This window comes from Mycteria americana, chromosome 1, assembly GCF_035582795.1.
Source record: "Mycteria americana isolate JAX WOST 10 ecotype Jacksonville Zoo and Gardens chromosome 1, USCA_MyAme_1.0, whole genome shotgun sequence".
NCBI lineage: Eukaryota > Metazoa > Chordata > Aves > Ciconiiformes > Ciconiidae > Mycteria > Mycteria americana.
Genome location: NC_134365.1, coordinates 36,210,293 through 36,231,143, shown reverse-complemented (window position 1 = coordinate 36,231,143; position 20,851 = coordinate 36,210,293). Strand labels below are relative to the sequence as shown.

Below are 20,851 nucleotides of genomic sequence, written 5' to 3'. Positions count from 1 at the left end.
GGCTTTTCTTTTCCTTTGGTCTTCCTTAGTTACCTGTTGGGGTAGTCATTACAGTTTCTCAGTTACTGTGCCAATTAATAGGAAAAACTCTTACAAGTCTATGTCAAAGACTGACCTCAGTCAAAATTGGACTGCAGTATATTTCAGTCATAACAATTATAAGAGAACAAGGTACATTTTTCTTCTTAAAAAGCAGAAATCTATTTGAACATGACTTACAGAGAAAATGACATTTGACCATGGGTGTATAGAGGTTCATGAGCTTTGCTGCAATCCCAGACAGTGCTATAGAAACCAAGCCTAGTGGAAACATCTGTGAAAAAAATCGTGATTTTTTGTGAGTATACTCCTCTTATTTGGACAGAGTTAAGAAGCAAGAAGGCATGACTGTATTTGTGCCCCCCCATATAGCTGCCACAGGCTAATAAATGCCCAGTGAGAAGAGCATAGTGAAAAGTACCCACACTACTATTTCTTCTCAGGGATGCATTGCATTTTTCATTTTATACCCATGTTCATTTTACTCCTGTTCACTGCAAACAGAGTTCTGTTCCTGTTTTTATGTTATGGCTCTCTTGTGCTCTAGAAAAAAATACCTGAAGCCAAGAGGGTTAAAAATTTTAGTTTATTTCAGATTTTTTCTGCTTCTGAAAGCATAAATGTAGCTGTAAGTAGCAAGGGACTTTACTGCATTAACTATGTCTCTGAATAACAGAGACACCAAGGATGCTTTGAGCCATTGCTTTACAATACTTTTGAATCACATACCACTGTGTAAGGTGTGAAAGCAGCCAAGGAGCAACTTCCCTTCTCAGCTTCACAGTTCTCTTGTACTTACACTGGGTGACAACATCAAACTAGAATATTAGTAGAAGCTTGCAAGGAGACACAACTTAAATAAACTCTAAACTCAGGGTAGTTAAATAGGTGCAGCTTTGTAGTTATCTTTGACCTTTAGTTTTGTGCATCTGCTGTTTATTTTCTCCCTCTCCTGAGATGTGAGATTTTATGTATTTTGTAAAATCTAAGCTTTGGTGGTTGTTCACAGGTTGCCCTTCTCTAGTTTCTCCAGACTACTTTATAGTCTGGGTCTAGATTCCCTTACTACTGTTTCATTTTTAGTATTGTCAGCAAATTTTGATTATGGTTGAAATTCAATCTGTCAACAAGAGAGAGTTATTCAGCAGACTTCAGCTCCTGTACAGCCATCCAAATAGCCAAATTTACACCTTATGAATAAAAGGGAGCTCTCCCTGAAGACTTGAATGTACCACTGAAGATGCCTACTGTGGTGACCACCTCCCACTTCATTTGAGAATTCTCTGGGTTTGATGTACCCTGCTCCAAGGACCTTCTGGGAATGCTCTTTAAACCAGCAGCTGAACATTGAGAATTGACCATCACTGCACAAAGAACATCAGTCTTTATATTCCCTTTATTTTCACTAATAAAAACTCTCATGAGTCAAGTTTGATGCAGGACTGTGTGGTTTTCTCTCATGGAAGACACTGTAGCAAGACATTAAACGGATGAAAATCACCATTTATGGGGATTTTATTCCTTTAGTCATGAAGACTGCTGAGCAGTCTTCATGGGGATGATTAGTATGTTTCCTCCAGGTCTTGCCATGAGGTTCAGCAGGCCTGTACTGACCAGAAGGGGAAATGCCACAAGGATAATTCACACTGAGAAGCGCTCATGACCGCACTGCACACAGCTTGTCCCCTGTCTGCCCTGTGGCAGATAAGGCTTAGGGAGAGCCAGTCCCAGGAGGAAGGTGGAACCCCACCAAAACAGAGCCAAGAAGCAAGCTAATAGCTGGGCGACAGAGGTAACCAGGCATCTAGCTCTTTAGCTGGCTCCTGACCTCTTGTTCATCAGTGCAGACATACAATCATGCCTGGAACAAGGTGTTCCCAGGCCATATTAAGATTTGGAAATGAGCTGGCAGCATCTGTTCAAACGCAGCCCCTCACCCTGCTTTGGTTTTGCAAAATCTCTCACTTAATTCTTTCCCTGAGCCTGTTCCAGCTCCTGTACTTTATAACTTCGCTTAAGTAAGTCGCTTCATTTATCTCCTGCTCCTTAGAACAAAGACGAAACCATGGAGGTAATCGTGACTCAGATAATACTGCTGGAGTGGCATAAGTATTCATTTATATTTTTTACTCAAGATTCAGTATTACAGTTGAAGTCATAGCCTCTAAGTAAATCTGATATTTTGGTCTTCTCTAATAAATCTGCTTGCTTGCTTACACATCCCAGTATCAGTCCTGGAGAAGGACAGATTTTTTTGACTTCTCAGAATCTTTATGAACCTAAAGCTTATGAGAGAACAAGAGGGGAAAACTTCATCACTCTTATCAGATGGTAGGCTGTCCATTTGGCATTCTGCCTGGAAACTTGCAAACTCAATTAAATGCACATATGGTCCATAGCAGGCAGAATCAGTCTTTGCCAACACACATCCCTCTTACGGCACTTCCAAACTGTACCCACGCTAGATAGCTTTTTCCACATAGATGATTTTTTCCACTTCTCCAGCAGCATCAGCTCAGCATATTGTCTTCTCTGCCCTGGAAGAATACAGGGAAGAATGCCAAGATGAACATCAGTTTGAACTCCACAGGGGTGATTTTGCTATCAAGGAGCTTTTGTTGAGGAAGACAGGTATGGAGATACCTAGATTTAATGAGCAGTGCTGGTAGAATTAATAAATCTTCTCAATACTCCCTGAAGCAGCTGCTCTATTTTGAAATAATGAGCATATGGTTTCATTATATTTCATTGATTTGATCCCCTTCAGCTAAAGAAATATTTCAGGGGAATGCAAACAACTTACAGAATTTCTGCATATTTCTCACTCCTTTTATTTTTCCTGGCTAAACAGAAAGCTGACTAGCATGTAAAAGGAAGAGCCAGAGGCAGCATTCAGATTCCTTAATAGGGGTTGTATGAGGGGCAATGGGGCCTCTGACAATAACGAGGACTTGTGTGTGCCTTGAAGTTACAGTGCCTGTGGGTTCCCTTAAAGGTTTTGGTTCTGTGAAAGAAACTGTGTGAAAGAAACAAGCTCAAGCTGGACTAACCCTACTTATAAGCTGTATTCTTTATTTAAAATTTGTCTCCAGAGGCAGGGGACAGGCAGGGAGGAGGGTGAGAAAGCATCAAAGCAGCTTGTTAATCTAACACGTTCAAAATTTATAGAAAGAAAGGAAGTTGTGGGATAATTTTAAATTGTCTACAAGAACAAACCTTCCAAAGCAAAGCAAAACATGTTTTACTTTCTCAGTTGCTAGAGCCATTTCCCCACCCAGCTGTTTTGAGGGGAAACTGTATTCAATATTTTATCCACTGTGCATCTTACTGCTGACATTAGAAAACCGAATTCTGAAGTGAAAGTGAAGTGAAAGTCACTTGCATTTTTTTAATAAGATCTTTCTGGAAACTGATTTCTGGCAGCTGCAAACTCACAAGCTATCTTTTTAAAGGAGCCAAAATAAATACGGAAAACTTACATGTGTTTTCATTAGGTAACTGGATAGTCTTGGCAGCTCTGGGGTCTGGAGGGCAGGAGCCATTCCTGGAAAGGCTGGTGACTGACAGGGAGGTACTATGTTCTGCTCTGTCAACAGTGGGGAAGATGTACATTCTGTTTCTGGTTACTCAGCTCCATCCTTATTCATTGCCACTACAGTATGCTGCAATATACATATAGTTGTATGTTCTACCTGTATATGCATATGTTGTATAGGTATATATATATTTGTGTAGGTATAAGTATACATATGTATAGATATACAGTATATATTATAGCTTTTATGAACAGCAAATCACGTAATAACAGTTGATGAGATTGTGTTTCTTTACCTGAAAAAGCATTACAATATTGCTGAAAGTACTTACATTTTCCTTTTATATTTTTATTTTAATAAAATCTGATCTTAAGAATCCCCTTGGGACATCTAGACATTTTCCCATGCTGGTATTTTAGAAGGAAAAAAATCCAGCTGTTTTTTGATGCTGCAGCAGCTTACTTTTTCAGCTGCTGCAAATGCCTAGTGTTGCATCATGTAATTATTGACATCGTGAAACCAAAGCAAAAGGATTCACTTCCAGGTTCTTTGCCACATTTGAACCAATAAGCACTAATTGTAGATCCAGGCCTATAAACTACAAGACCAAAAGGAAACTCATGGTGGTATTTTTCATACATGAGAATTCAGTGCTTCTTAGGACAAGAAGCTGTATACTACAATTTCTGTCCAGCAGAAATAAAAGTGGTATGTGTTTTGATTGACTGCAAATTGATGCTAGGATCAGTCAAAGCCATCTTTTTCCCTCTTACAGCAAGCAAAATAAACTTGAACATCACAAGAAGTGAAAAAACTCCATCACAAAATACCAGTCTTTAGGAAGCAAATTAATCTCCCTTGCCCTTAAAATGTATCAGAAATATCACATTTGCTATCAAACTAAATTACAAAATTTATTTCAGGCTCTGTGGTCCTGCAGAGCTTGTGGCACAGTGATGTCTGCTCTTTATTTCTGACGTGCAAGTGGCAGGGAGGCAGATGAATGCAGCACCTCTCTTTTTGTGACATAATCCATACATTATTAATTTTTGTTGTTGTTGCTCTAAAGCTGTGAAACAGATGCCGTTCTGAACTGAAAATCACCGTTCCGATATGAGCAGACGCAGTCCCTGAGCTACCCAGTCAACTAATTAATGCTGCATAATTTAATAAAGGATGGTAATTACTCAGTTTTCCCCATCTTGTTCCCCTCCCTGCTAATGATAACATTATCGAGCTTAGGCAGGGGGTAGTGAGCATGTTTGTGTATGTAGGGAGATAATTTACAGTGAAAGAGGATGAGTAAGCAGATGAAGCAGGAAATGGTTGAATCCAGGAACAGGCTTCTAAAATCTTCTAATTTCTTATTTAGGGGGGATCTGCAGAATGGCAAAGTGTTAAGCAGAGTAATAGTGACGACAGAGTCATTAAAAGAGGTAGAGAGAAAGCAGAGGAAAAAAGTTACTCTTCTGTGCATTTATTTACCAAATGTTGCTTTACATTTCATTTTTATTCAAAATCTTGGTTAGGAGGCAAATATACTTGTGGACAGAAAGAGAATGTCTCCTCCACAGGCTTTTTCCTCTCTCCCTTGTTACCTCTGAGTGGGCAATGGATGATGTCAGTTATAACAGGATCAATCTCAGCAGCAGAGATAGTTCCTTTAGGCATTCTTCAGTAGTCCCACCATATGGTGCAAGTTTTTTCACATTCAAAGGAAGGTGCCAAAAGGTGCTGCAAGCAGCGATACATTAATCCAAACTTCTGAAAACTCAGCCTGGCACATAAATTCTCTTTTATATAAAACATCTCAAAGGAGTCCTAGCACACCTGTATATCCTCTGTCCAACTAACAGATTAATTCATTACAATCTGGTCACATAAATTCTACATTTTTACTCATTTGATCAATGCTCAAAGACTTCTCAGAATAAAAAAATATATATTCTAAGCAATAGCAAGCTATATAATAACTGCACTTCTGGCAAAATCTGATAATAATAATAATAATAAAATTAAGAGTTTTTTCTGAGTTAGCAAGATTCACTTGTTTAAAATACATATTCATTGCATTATCATCCTAGAATCTGAATTGCTGTATTTTTGTTTTTAATGTATGAATTTTTAACTAAATTTGGAGCCTAAATATCTTAGTGAGGAAAAGTTGCTAAATAAGAGTGATAAATTAAATTATTTATTGCTCAACTTCAGAACTTTTCGAACAACTTTCTATTGATAAACTTTAGACTACTGTTTAAGTGGTAAAACTAAATTTAAGAAATTATCATAGAATCATAGAATCATAGAATGGTTTGGATTGGAAGGGACCTTTACAGGTCATCTAGTCGAACCTCCCCTGCAAGAGCAGGGACATCTTTAACGAGATCAGGTTGCTCAGAGCCCCATCCAACCTGACCTTGAATGTTTCCAGGGATGGGGCATCTACCACCTCCCTGGGCAACCTCTTCCAGTGCCTCACCACCCTCATTGTAAAATATTTCTTTCTTAAATCCAGTCTAAATCTGCCCTCCCTTAGTTTAAAACCATTGCTTCTTGTCCTGTCACAACAGGCCCTGCTAAAAAGTCTGTCCCCGTCTTTCCTATAGGCCCCCTTTAAGTACAGGAAGGCTGCTATAAGGTCTTCCCACAGCCTTCTCTTCTCCAGGCCGAACAACCCCAACTCTCTTAGCCTGTCCTTGTAGGAGAGGTGTTCCAGCCCTCAGATCATTTCTGTGGCCCTCCTCTGGACCCGCTCCAACAGGTCCATGTCTTTCCTGTGCTGAAGGCTCCAGAGCTGGATGCAGTACTCCAGGTGGGGTCTCACCAGAGCGGAGTAGAGGGGCAGAATCACCTGCCTCGACCTGCTGGCCACGCTTCTTTTGATGCAGCCCAGGATACAGTTGGCCGTCTGGGCTGCACACATTGCCGGTTCATGTTCAGCTTTTCATCCACCAGCATCCCCAAGTCCTTCTCCGCAGGACTGCTCTTGATCACATCATCCCCCAGCCTGTATTGAAACCGAGGATTTCCCCGACCCAGCCATAGGACCCTGCACTTGGCCTTGTTGAACCTCATGAGGTTCACACAGGCCCACTCCTCCAGCTTGTCCCGGTTGATTTTTTCTTAAGTCCAAGTACTTCTCCAGCTTGTCCAGGTTGATTTTTTCTTAAGTTTTCCATAGATGTAAAAATGTATTTTCAGGCCACAAAATAGACTGAAGCATAAATGAAACTGGTTTCATTTGGGAACCTGTAAACCTAAACTCATATAGACTAACCTCTCACATTCAGCCTAATTCTGAATGCACTTAGCCACCTTCTCAAGAAGGAACAATGACACTCTAAAGGATACTTCAGTGGGCAAAGAAATAGTATCTTCTCTTACCTGCAGCAGGTTTTTGGGAGGCTTTGTCTCCTGGGCCTCTTATTTATATTCCTGTTGAGCTCACTCTCCCCTCTAAGCAACAGACTATTATAAAAGAATTACTTCCTTTCAGAAATGAAAGTTCTTCTCTATTTCTTATTTACCTGAATATGCTTGGCAGGTTGATCAGAGGCAGAGAATGTAAAACCTCCTTTTTCTTTTTTTTTCTTTTTTTTTTTTTTTCTTTTTTCTGATTCTAGAAATTAGGACAGTGACAGCCATGCAGCAACTGCTCCAGATTAGCTGTTCTGTACCTGACATGGAAGAGATAGAAGAGATGTTCAGATGTTTCTTCTCCCTATTTACCAAACCACTGCAGAGGAAAGACAAAGGATATCTATCCACGTTATGCAGCTGGGGCAAGGGAAAGAAAGACACTAGAAGAACTCAGGTTTTCCTCCCAGTCTGATTTCTCATCAGTCTGTTCATACATTCTTCTTCTGATGGGACAGGCAAGGAACAGCAATGGTATTTTAAATAATATTTTTTTCTTTCTGAAACCTTGAAAACTCCTTAACATCCATTCTATGCGCTACACCATGAATCAAAACTCCTCAGGTCTCTATTTTTGTTAAACCAGTCTCTTGAGACCATAAATGCTTGGAGTACCATAGTAATACAAATCACAGTTCAGTTCCTTATGTCCAGGAAAATAAAATTCCCTTAAAAAACCAAATACCAGAAAAAGTATGTAACAAATTTCCATGCAGGATCTGGTAAAGATTATCAAGTGTAGTGTTTCAGAAATGAAAGATATTTAAATTGTGTGACCAATAAGTGATGTCTGTGGTCTAAAGACAGTCAGTCTTCATCTGACAGTCATTCTGGATGTGATGGTAAAATGTGCAGCATTAGGCTAGACAAAGAGATATTAATGCATTTACAGGCATGAACATGAGGAATAGAATGTAAATCAACACACCCTTCAGGAAGAACCTGGGAAGAGAGCAGGTTAAAGCTTCTGATAACAGAACCAGAACTGTTTAAACCAAAATACAAATTTCTTAAAAGCACTCCAGTTTCACCAAAAGGTTTAACTTTCCTTGTCACTGGGTGGTCATTAGAAACCTGATAGCTGAAATGCGCATCTAATCAGTGGTGTCAAACAAAGGGAATTCTGAAAGGGGAGATACAAAGAGAAGTCTGAAAGCAGCTAAATCATCCTGGCTGCAGAAGATGAACAGCTCTTTAAAAATGACTCATGCCAATTTCCAATGACTTAGCTAAAGAGAACTAAATATACTCGGGTAGGAAAAGATGAGAATTCCTTTAAATCTTGTCAGGAATGAAATTCATAAAGTGTTGAGTTGCCTCTCCTGTCAGCAATCGGGGAAGCTCATGACTGGGCTTGGACCATGGTGTTCTTTTCATTACAAGAGACATTCTGGCCTCACCTGCTTAGGAACATTCAATTATACTTAAGTAGAGACTCTCAGCAGAGAAACCTGCCTGAAATCCCTCACAAACAAAACATAACTGTAAGTACAGTAGTCCCATCTCACAATCCAATCAATTTAGGGAAAAAAAAATATTAAATTAATATATGCTTTTATTTCACTGTAACTTTGCCATGACTATACTAGAACACAGTCTGATTCCACTAGCTCTGAGAGAGCAGGCTAGAGGCTTTAGTATGCCATATTGTGACAGGACCATTTTGGTATATATTAAACATTATGTGCATCTGTCATGTTGTATATAGATAACACCAAGAACAAAAAATTGTATTTCAAAAAGACTTTCAGGTATCAAGTCATGTTCATTTTGTATGAAATCTAATGTTTGTTTTGTATGAAATCTAAAATATAACTTTGTCAAAAATATTTTAAAGACGTTTTGGATCCACTGAAACAGTGAAACAAAGAAAATCAAGATATTTTATTACAAAAATGTGAAAATAGAATGTTTTGAAAGTATCAGAACTTTTTTCCTTCTTCTTGTTTCTTCTTCAGAAGGAATGTATCAGGGAAGGAGACACATTCATTGATAGACCACAATTTACTATCAAGGTGTTTCTGACAAGCTGTACTATGAAGATTTATTTGCTTTATTTTTTGTCTGCCAGTACCAAACATAAAATAGAGAAATGCAACTGCATTACCAAACTATATTGATTAACTTAGACTTCTCATCTTTAACTCTAAAGCCTATAGATGCATCTCCGTGGTAGGATCCATGGTTATATGCAAATAAGTGACCTAGTGCCTCCAACTGATTTCCAGGCAAGAAAAAAATTGTCCTCTTTCTAAATTTCCAGTAGTGTCATTTGTGCTTTGTATGGTTACACTGTTCCTTCCCTTCAGGCTTGCTGACCTAAACCTTCACTGAAAAGGGGCTATTTTTCATTGCTAATATGTTAGTAATTAAAGAACGTTTCTTAATTTCTTCCTTAGAATTTTTTTACACTCTCTCTCACTCTCTCATTAGCTCAATTGGTACTTTAAAGTAATAAATGCAAATTTTAAACAAGATTGGACTGCAACAACAATACAAAATAAAGCAATACAACAGTAACATAGCAATAAAAAATAAAGATAATAACATTCATGCAACTAGAATCTTTTAGGGGATAGAATTGTTATAATAATTCCAACCCAGTACCAGAGTTTGTTATCCCTCTAAAATAGTCTCTGTTGGGCAAGACATTTATTAATAGAAATAAATAACAGTATCTTGACCCAAGAAGCTTTAAAGGCAGATGAAACGCCTGTAGACTGAAGTAGAGCTTTCATAAACTCTGAATTCTTGAGCCAGAAATCTTTCTCCAGTTTTACTTCAAGTGAATCTCAGATGTTACCTTATAAAATTGCAGACATAAAACACAATTTACAAGTTGTTTCATGGTTACAAATTAATATGTAATATGTTGATAGTAATTTGATAGCTCTAAATGAGCAATAAAAAAATGTTTCAATGAAACAAAGCATCACTTTCATATTATGAGTCTGAATAGTGAAAAGCCTCTTATAACAAAGCAAAGAATGAATTAAAGTAATAAATAGAGTGTTATCTCTCAAATATTCATGAGCTAAGTCTTGGGGAGCTTAACTCTATTCAGTCCACAGCAACCAACATTACATGGCTAAATCTTTGTAGGACTTAGAAGATGGCATACCTTTTGCAGGAGACATGTATGTATTTTATTTGTTGCAGGTTGTAGCTCATTTTTAATATGAAAATATTACAGAGGAAATAGTTGACTCTAATACTAAGACTTGTTTTGAAAGCACATAATGGTTATGAATATTGTTGCTTATGGATAACACAGCAGGAAAATACATAGAATCTGGTCATAATAGCTAGCAGAAGATGACAGACTTCCTAGTTCTGCTGTTCAGTTTGTCTCTTCATATCAATTGCCATTATAATTCCTATCAATCTATCCCCTTATGTTCTGATTTACACTCAACTGCTAAATATGTTCTGTACTCTACTCTTGAATTACCAGTTAGCCTTTTCTTGACACAAAGCTACTTATTATGGATATTATGGCAATGTTATAATATGAGGGGTTTTATTCAAAAAATAAATAAAAATATTACACTACTGGGAGCCCAGGTGCTGTGTGATTCAGTGAGCAGATGCTTTCAAAAGTGGCACAATGCATTTTTCTACTGTTCTTTTAGAAGAATTTTACTGTGATCTTAGCATTCCATACTGCTTTATTGTGCATAAATATCTCCTGTGTCTTCTACCCTTAGAGGTAGATGAGTAGTGGTTCTTCAGTTCTTGAAATGGAAGATGACACGTGCTATTTTGTCTTGTTTACTCAAAGAAAGCATAGAAGGGGAAAAAAAGTTGCTATGGACTTCAAACACCTGCCAGTGACAAATTACTTCAGATACCCTTTGGAACTATTAATAGCCACTGCTTCAATTTCAGCTCTTCCCAAGTGAGGGGAAACATTTTAAATGAACTAGTGCAGTGGGTGGTGAGAAACTCCTTGACGCATCTCATGCATTTTTCATCATTATTTTATGCAATTATTTGTAAAGAAAGAGTGCAGCAGCAAAGATTCCCTTTCAATTCCTTAAACTCCACCTGACTACACTTTAATTTCCTTATCAGTTCTTCTAAGCAATGTACATGTTACTGTTTTTCTGTAGATTTTGAGCATCTCATCTGGTGATTAAAGTTGTAATAACAGTTCACAGCACAAAGTCACCCTGAGCTTTGCTGGGGTGGGGAGGGGGAAATCTGTGCCTTCCCTCCCAAGATGACTCAGAACTGATGTAAGGTAGAAGATGAAGCTCAGATGGCTGCATGAAAGTTGTTTCACAGAGCTCAAGGAGTCCTGGTCAATCTTTCTCTCTTTATCTAGTGTCTTGCTCTTTTCAAAGTTCAATTTGCACTTGAGGCTAGAGACGAAACTGGAAAAGAAGCCAGAATGATTGCTGGCAAGACAGAAGTGGCATTAGGACTGATACTTTCTGCCAGTCAACAGATATTTTTCTATATGGTAAGGATATTTCCCTGTAGGTTTCCTGCTGCTGGTTTGTTTATTAAAAATAGTAATGCTTTTCTGCCTGGTCTATACAGAATGTTGACAGTAAGAACACTTAAATTAAGAATATTGTCAGCAAGGTCCATATTAACAGGCATAACTTCTGAAAACAGAATAGTCATGCCCTTGCTTAAAACCTTGCCAGTTAGTTATATTAGGCAGCTGCCATTACTGTGGTATTTCAGAGCTCTTCCTGAGGCAAAAACTGCTGCAAGTGCAGTGGTAATTTTATTTAGTTATGGACAGAATTGGAAAATGTTCAGTTGCGGCCAACAAAAATTTTAGCTAAATGCTGAGAAAGCATCAAGCTGGTTTCCTGGCATATTCAGAAAGGTCATGGAAAGTCACTTCCACAGGTGGTGTTTTTGTGAGGAGAACTGGTAGAAAAAGGTGGAAATGATTAATTGTGTGTGTTGTCTTGTATGTGAATGTCTCATTTTTGCAGATGTGGTGGGTTGACCCTGGCTGGACGCCAGGTGCCCACCAAAGCTCTCCTCCTCAACTGGACAAGAGAGAGAGAATATAACGAAAGGCTCGTGGGTCAAGATAAGGACAGGGAGATCACTCAGCAGTTACCATCACGGGTAAAACCAGACTTGACTCAGGGAAATTGATTTAATTTATTACCAATCAAATCAGAGTAGGATAATGAGAAATAAAACCAAATCTTAAATAATCTTCCCCCCACCCCTCCCTTTTCCTGGGCTTAACTTTACTCCCAATTTTCTCTACATCCTCCCCCCCGGAGCGGCGCAGGGGGACAGGGAATGGGGGTTGCGGTCAGTTCATCACATGTTGTCTCTGCTGCTCCTTCCTCCTCAGGGGGAGGACTCCTCACACTCTTCCCCTGCTCCAGCGTGGGGTCCCTCCCATGGGAGACAGTCCTCCATGAACTTCTCCAATGTGAGTCCTTCCCACAGGCTGTAGTTCTTCACGAACTGCTCCAGTGTGGGTCCCTTCCATGGATGCAGTCCTTCAGGAACAGACTGCTCCAGCTTCGGTCCCCCATGGGTCCACAGGTCCTGCCAGGAGCCTGCTCCAGCACGGGCTTCCTACGAGGTCACAGCCTCCTTTGGGCATCCACCTGCTCTGGCATGGGGTCTTCCATGGGCTGCAGGTGGATATCTGCTCCACTATGGACCTCCATGGGCTGCAGTGGGACAGCTTGCCTCACCATGGTTTTCACCACAGACTGCAGGGGAATCTCTGCTGCGGTGCCTGGAGCACCTCCTCTCCCTTCTTCTTCACTGACCTTGGGGTCTGCAGAGTTGTTTCTCTCACATATTCTCAATCTTCTCTTCTGACTGCTGCTGGTGTTGACCAGGTTTTTTTCCCCTTCTTAAATGTGTTATCACAGAGGCGTTACCACCGTTGCTGATGGGCTCGGCCTTGGCCAGCTGTGGGTCTGTCTTGGAGCCGGCTGGCATTGGCTCTATCGGACACAGGGGAAGCTTCTAGCAGCTTCTCACAGAAGCCACTCCTGTAGCCCCCCGGCTACCAAAACCTTGCCACGCAAACACAATACAGCAGAATTTGTATGTGCATTTCAGGAGCAGAACCAGTGAAGCAGATATCACAAAGGAAACGAGCCATCCTGAAACATGGTTACGCCTTGTAAAGCCTTACTGGAATATCGTATCTGTCAGTAAAGAAAACACCCATGACCAAAACTGTCATCCAAATCAACTGCTCTCCTTACTGCAAGATGAGCTGTATTTGCTAGGTGTGTGTCAGAAGAGGTTTATTATGTCATCTTATATACCTTGTGGCATCCAAGATGTGAGCACAAAGACAACAGATATAATAAAGGATCTGTTATCCACCTTAGGTCTTCTGGAACAGCAGCTAGCAGACAGCTGAAATGCTTTAGGGGACAGAAAATTACAAGAAGAACCTATGTCTAAGCCAAAGAATCTCACCTAAAGTGTCTCGCTGTTTGACTGTGAAAGTTTCCTGCCCTCTGAGCAATAAGCCTACCATGTCCAGGATTCCCCAGTGCTTGGTGGCTCAGTTTGTATTCCTACCTATGCCCAGGTAGAATTCAGAAGAGATGCTTCTCCCAAAATTCTAAACTAATCACGTTAATTTATAGTGGTCTGCAATTTGAAGAACTCACCTGTGAGTGGCAAAACTTAAGTTAATTTTCTCACTTTGCCTACAAGAACTTGCATCCACCCTTTTTCACCTGTTAGATAGGACTGAGGAAGATCAAATCAAGCAGCAAGTTTAGCTTTGCAGGTCCTAGCTTAGAAAATCTGGGTCTTGCCCCTGAAACAAAGGAAAGTCACCACATTTGAGATCTTTTAGTCAATTAACCCCAGCTACTTACCTTCAGCTGCTGAGTGTCTATACCCAGTTTCTTTTCTGCATACTTAGCATATACACTTAGTTTAATATAATTTAAATTTGTATCATTGATAACTTCTTTGAAATGTACTACGGACTCTGAGATATATTTAAGGAACATAACAATCTGCTTCAAAATCCTGGTGGAGTTGCACCTTTTAGAGGATGGAAAAGGGATGGGAACAAAGCAGGCAAGGAAACAAGGCATCAAAAAGCAGTGATAAGCAGCACAGCAGGAACACTGGAGCTGCTCAAGGGGAGCCCATAAGCTGTGTCCCTACAGAAGACACAACCATCCTTCAGAAGTGGATGAAGGGAAAAATCAAGGGTTTGGGCAGGGGTAGGGTTTAAAACTTTCTTAGCCCCTAACCTTTGCATTCACAGTTAGTCAAGACCTTGCCCCACAGTAATAACATAATTACCTATATTTTCCTGCACTAGAAAGAAGTCTCATGCTTACTTAGTTTCCTTTCCTTTCTTATTTCTATCCTCTGTTTTCTTTTCAGTTGAATATTCTGCCACACACATTTTAGTTTCCTGTTATAATCATGTCGTGGTTTAGCCCCAGCCGGCAACTAAGCACCACGCAGCCGCTCGCTCACTCCCCCTCGGTGGGATGGGGGAGAGAATCGGAAGAGCAAAAGTAAGAAAACTTGAGGGTTGAGATAAAAACAGTTTAATAGGGAAAGCAAAAGCCGCGCACACAAGCAAAGCAAAACAAGGAATTCATTCGCTACTTCCCATGGGCAGGCAGGTGTTCAGCCATCTCCAGGAAAGCAGGGCTCCATCACGCGTAATGGTTACTTGGGAAGACAAACGCCATCGCTCCAAATGTCCTCCCTTCCTTCTTCTTCCCCAGCTTTATATACTGAGCATGACGTCATGTGGTATGGAATAGCCCTTTGGTCAGTTTGGATCAACTATCCTGGCTGTGTCCCCTCCCAGCTTCTTCTGCACCTGGCAGAGCATGGGAAGCTGAAAAGTCCTTGACTAGTACAGCAGCAACTAAAACATCTCTGTATTATCAACACTGTCTTCAGCACAAATCCAAAACATAGCCCCATACCAGCCGCTACGAAGAAAATTAACTCTGTCTCAGCTGAAACCAGGACAAATCAGAATAGGAAGATTATTGAATGATGAGTGAGGTAGAAATCATCGTCCAACATCTGAAAGCTTTAATTTACCTCAATGAACATTTAATGTTACAGAGTTTAGTCTAAGAAGGAGTCACAAGACTATGAAGGGGATCTACAGTGCTTAGTCATGAAGTAGAATCATCAATTTTCATTGTACATGTAATTAATTTGAAACTAATTCTCTTTTCATCAAGAAGCACTTCCTGGAGTTTGTAGTCCATGTACATCATTGATGTAAGGCAGAAATAGCACTGTGTGAAAGGCCTGGGTCTTATCAAAAGTTTTCAGATCCAAACCACAAAAAACAGTAGGACAGAGTGGGGGAATATTGCTTTGGAAATCTGCAAAGGTGAGAATCAGGTTGTAAGTGGCATTTGGAAATTTCCATGATGCTGGAATGATATCTTAAGTTTCAAGAACAGAAGTGAAAGATTCAAGAAAAATAGAAGATACAATAGAGATTATATTACAGTAACAACACTAAGATACACTTAAGGAATATACCACTCTGCTTCATACATCTTGGTGGAAGTGCAGCTTTTGGGAGGATGGTACAGTAAATTTCAGGGATAGGAACAAAGAAGGTAGAGGAATGAAGGCATTGAAAAGCGGAGCTATGAAGGGCATGATGCAAGGGCTTCAACTATGTCTTCTGAAAGGTATATCCTCAAGTTTAGATAAACCACATGGGTTCTCTTTATATCTGCTGGAAAGAGAGAGTCTTCTAAACAACGATTCAATCCATCTATCTTAAATGCTTGTTGTATGAGGGATTTAGTCACCTGTTGGAGCTCCTCATCACTGTTGACTAGAGAACCTGGATAAAGGGGTTAGAAAACCACATCATTTTTAGATGGCAAAATGTTAAAAAGTAAAAAAAAGAGGCATGCACTATGCCCACTGTCTTTCATATTTAGTCAGTTGCTTTTCTGAAGATGGGTATTTTTTCATTAGGACAAGAACACGTATTTCTTGGTAGGTTAAATGCAGCCAGACTCCTCATGCACTGCTGCAGAATATCTACTAGCAGCAGGAAATTAAGATGAAAGAGTTAGGATGAAAGGCTGTACATGGAGAAAAAATAATTAATTTTAAAAAATATAAATTAATTAAAAAACAATGACTGAGTTACTTTTAAAATATTATTTTTCTCAAAAGGCATCTACAACATATTACGTAGTGTTTCCATTTACAATTATTTCCATTTATTCTTTGGTTGTAAAGATTCACCTGTCAGCAGATGCTCACTTAACAGTGCAAAGAAGTGGGATTTCTGTAGCGACTGATACATTTTGGATTCATGTACATGAAGTGGGAAAACTGTGAAAAATGATATTCAAATCTGGTTTAGAACATAAAAAATGCTGCATCAGTTGTCTAACTTAATTTAGGTTCTTTTTAGCATCTGAATTTCTAGGTGGAATGATGACTCTCGAGACATAGTAATATTGTTTCTTTTAGCAAAGGACCTGAAAGAGACAAATACACAAAAGTAACGTTACTCATGCACATCCTTCCTGCACAGCAGTGTTGTGATTGGACAGATGTCTTTGTCTTACCATGCCTTTACTACTAAGTAATGAACATAGGTCCATTTCCTACATGTCTGCAAGAAAAAGGAAAAAAATAAATTATGAAAACCATGTAAGACTGAGGAACTAGCCCTTTGTTCTGATGAAGTCCATTTCAAAAATACTGAAATTGCATCCTGAAATTATATTCACTTCCAATCAAGTTGGAGTTCTTATCACTATGGAGATACTAAAAGTCCTGCAAGATTCAGTCTTCTGTGTGTGATCTCATCTCTCTTGCAAACCTGAGGAAATATCAGAATACACAGTTTGTTCAAGCCACAGAAAACTAAGAGGTAGACTAAGTCTTCAAAAAGCAAAAGGTTGTTTCAAAGAGAAAAGGAATAATCAGAAATAATGGTAGGTTAGGTTTCGGTTGGATATTAGATAAAGAACAGCCTACACTATGAAGATAATTAAAACCTGGAATAAATTGCCCAGGGAGCGGCATAGTAAACATCCATAGGGAACACAGGGAATGTCTGTGGAGGGTTTTCTCTTGTCTTGTTTTTAAAGAATAGGTTATGCAAGGTTCTTTCAAGAACGGTTCAAGAAAGTTGTTCCTGCTGTGGTCAAGGAGTTGAACTAGATGACGTCTCACGGTCTTGCTGAGTTCTATATTCTACAATTTTATGAAATCCAAGTGATTTGTTAGCACAGAACTGAAAAACTGTGTTAACGTAGGTGGCAATTAACACATACATAGTTATTTCCATGTTGAGGTTGAATAGATTATGTCATGTAATGCAAGCACAGAGATACAAATGTATGCTTGCCTATAGAGAAAATTGAAACTCCTACTATTTGTAGGGAAATGCTACTTTTATCAGAAATTATAAAAAGACCTCTGTGCATTTCTATTAAAAAAGACACCTCAGATTCTGAAAGCATTTGGACATTATGAAACTTTTACTTCATGACCCCAGGAAAACTGAAATAAGGACTTTTGGAAATCCCTTAGATATAGCAAACTTTTAGGAGTAGGCTGATAAAATCCCTTTTTACTTACCTGAATGAATCTCCTCATTTGTACACCAAAGAAACGCATTTGATCCCAATAACTGGCTAAGAAGCAAACTCAGAAGCGCGCAGGCTTAGAGCTGACTGACATCCAGGCGAAAAGGTGCCATGTGGTATATGGATCTTGGGGCTCAGGGAAGTCTTGATGTTGCAGATACACTTGCTAACCTTTCTGTCTGCAACTCTCTCCACTTCTGAGTTATTATGGCATTGCAGAGCCTGGACATTTAATCTGCTATATCTTCTCACAGTAGGTATGAAGACAAAGATAAATAAAATGTTCTTGTGCTTAGGAAGACCAAGCAAAAGTCATAGTGTTTACAGACCATTCTGGTCTCTGCCTTGCCAAGATTTTACCCCGTAGCTGTCCAGCTTCTTCCTGAATTTTGTCTTCATCCTGTTTCATCTAGTGTATGAAATTTAACATGTGAAATTGTAATAACATGATTTTAATTTGCAGAGAAAAAAGAGAGAGAAAATTGACTTTATACGGAGTTAGCTTGGAAATAACTATGACAACTTTTTCTTCCAAAATAGTGTCTATAACAGACTTCATTATAATTTAATGAAAATTAAATTGTTTTTATTAATATGCCTGTATTTTTTTTTATTATGGCAGTCTGTAACAGCTTCGTTTCCTTATGTCTGCCAAAAATTGCATGTAGCACTGAAAGCAAAAGCTAGTTTACATGCCTCGTAATCTGAGACACAATCTCATTTAGTTTAATTACATGGAATACTCTGTATCGCTTGCCAGTGAGTCCGTAACTTTATTTAGATGGTTCTTCAGTAAGGCCCAGTAAGCACTCATAGCATAGTTATGCATGGATATTTTCTCAGGATTTGGCTTCAGTTCAGAAAGCATTAAGAAAGTATTGTGAATGAGAGTTCTGAAAGCTGATATAACTGATAATTTCTCACAGTATGAGAAATTGTATTTCATCAGCTACTGCCTCGTTTCACACGCTGAAATGCCAAGGCTTTCAATTCTGACCCTCTCACTAAGAGTCAACAGCAAGTGGAGTGTCAAGCAAAGAAAACAGGGTGTCAGCAAGGGTACACTGGCAACACAAAGAGGTACTATTAGCAAAGGTGCAAATGTGCAGTTGTTAATGTTAGAGATGTAATGAAGCCGGAAGACTGACTGGATTGCTGTGTTGTGCAGCAGAGAAATGAAGAGATAATGCATCAGGCATGAGTAGCCCTGCTCTGTAACAGAGGACTCTTCACATTTTCTGATAATATCTAAGTTTTCTAAACGAGCAAGAATGTGGTGTTGGGGGGATTTTTCATTTAATTTTTTAAATCCTCAATTAGTATGCACTACAACTTGAAGATAAACCCAAGAAGTTCTGTGTTGAATTGTAAGCACAGATCCATAGATTTCATGAACTTTTCTCAGATTCAGTCCTAGACTAGAAATCTTTTGGAGTTCTCACCTTTCACTTTCTTATTCATAAAGATTATACCAAATTCTTCATGAGCTGGCGACCTACTGTATGCTTTGTGAGACTATTTTGTAACTTGATGGTATGGTTCAACCACTTGAACATCTCAGAAACTTTTTGGAAATAGTTCTGAGTAATTCTGCCTGATTTTTAATACCTTCCAGGATTTACCAGACTGTAAGAAAGCAAAGAAATAACCTCTCTTGTGGAATACTTCTCCTTCTCATGTGCTAAAGAGACGCAGTACAGCAAACTGAACACATTAATCATCTGGAAAGGTAGGAAACAGAGCTTAGCCCAGCACTGGGAATTATGAGATCTGGGTCATATAACCTTTGACGAATTGTGCTCCTGTTGACAAAATGGAGACTTAACTGCTGTTTTCAGGGTGGTAAGATAGAAAAGAGGGCATATAGCTGATCTATCACTTGCTTTCCAACTCTTATTTTCACGAATGATAGTCAGTTGAAAGGATTTGAATATTTTTTTCTAAAACTGAAAAATCCAGGCACTTCCCTTCAGGATAATACATAAAATATTAAGGGGTGGGGGTGGGGTAAGTATATTGTGAGTGAACAGAGCAGACTGTGGTGGGATTATCAACAAGGGCTCGTTTGCACCTCCAAGTACCCCCTCTCCTCAGAGTCCACAATTTAACCAGGAATCGCTGCAGACACCAGGTCCTGCCGGCCAGGATGGATGTGAGCAGGAAAGGACTGGGATGAAGCACTGGCACTAGACTTAGGGCACAGCCATAGCACAGAGGAGCTGTTTGTGTAGAAATGAAACCAAAGAAATGCAGTGGAGATGACATGAGGGACGTGTGTGGGGCTCTTAGTGTTACCCTATTATGCTATCCGTTATGCTCCAAACCAAGCAAGTTTGGGGTTGTTTTGCGTTGGTAATTTGGTTGGTTGGTTGATTTTTTTATTGCTCCATAGTAAGTTGTGATGACAAGTCAAAACTGGCAACCTTCATAGAAGTCCAAAGTAATAATCAGCTTATTCAAAAAATGAAAATTATTATGATACTATAAGACTCCAGCAATAGTTTTGGTTTGTTTTGAAGTACAGACTTGGAAGAAAGCACTAACTCACCAAAATAGCTCCCATATCCCTTTCAGAATATAAAATAGAAATAAGATACACTTCCATACTGACAATGGGGTAGGCAGATGATCAACAAGGTTGGCACCTTTTAAATAGAATCACTAATGCTTTTGTGTTGCAGTGATGTTGCAGCCTTATTGGAATTGCAAAGAAGATGAAGATGAAGGGCAGGAGAGGTGAACAAAGTGATAAAGGAATTAAAATGATCCCTTTGTGCAATATGCAAACTCCTATTTACTGTACTGCATTTGTTAGGCTGAATTACTTGGGGTGAATAATTTATGCCACTACTTTTGGATTTTTTTCCATCAAACTGATTATTTCAAGGTCTACATGAAATTGGATAATACCTGATATATACTTTGTTAATCTTATTTTGTGTTTACAAATTATATCAAATAACACCAAATTATTTGCAACCACATCTTCGTGTGACTTGGACCAATCAACAGTAGAGAAAAAGTGTCTACAAAATAATAAAACCTGAAAATGTATAAATAAAAAAATCCCTTTTAAAAATGTAATTTTAATTTTAGAAAGCACCTATAAATGAATTAGCTCTATGATTTTTTTTTAAATTATTTTTTAAATGCCCTTCAGGGAATGTAGGAGACATGGTAAATGTAGTGGAGGTTTCTTTGGAACTGCCTGTCTTCAAAGTTAGTTTGGGATTCAAAAATAAAATTTTATTCTGATTGTACAGATTGTATAGTAAA

At 39.0% G+C, this 20,851-nt stretch overlaps 2 long non-coding RNA genes across 4 annotated transcripts in view; one reads left to right on the top strand and one right to left on the bottom strand.

Moving 5' to 3' along the window:
• Window positions 1-20,611, top strand: part of LOC142406134 (uncharacterized) — a 108,426-nt gene extending 87,815 nt beyond the window's left edge. For 2 of the 3 annotated variants that reach the window (XR_012774456.1, XR_012774454.1), the window contains exons 4-5: window positions 19,191-19,304; window positions 20,257-20,611. This is a non-coding gene — a long non-coding RNA (uncharacterized LOC142406134). Of the gene's footprint in view, window positions 1-2,471; window positions 2,671-19,190; window positions 19,305-20,256 lie in introns of those variants that run through there. The other variant, XR_012774455.1, reaches the window with a different exon arrangement.
• On the bottom strand, window positions 255-3,636 carry LOC142406142 (uncharacterized). The gene is made up of 3 exons (XR_012774460.1): window positions 3,519-3,636; window positions 2,500-2,576; window positions 255-313 (listed from the first exon to the last, which is right to left on the bottom strand). It is a non-coding gene; the product is annotated as an uncharacterized LOC142406142 (long non-coding RNA).
• Window positions 20,612-20,851: the final 240 nt, after the last annotated feature.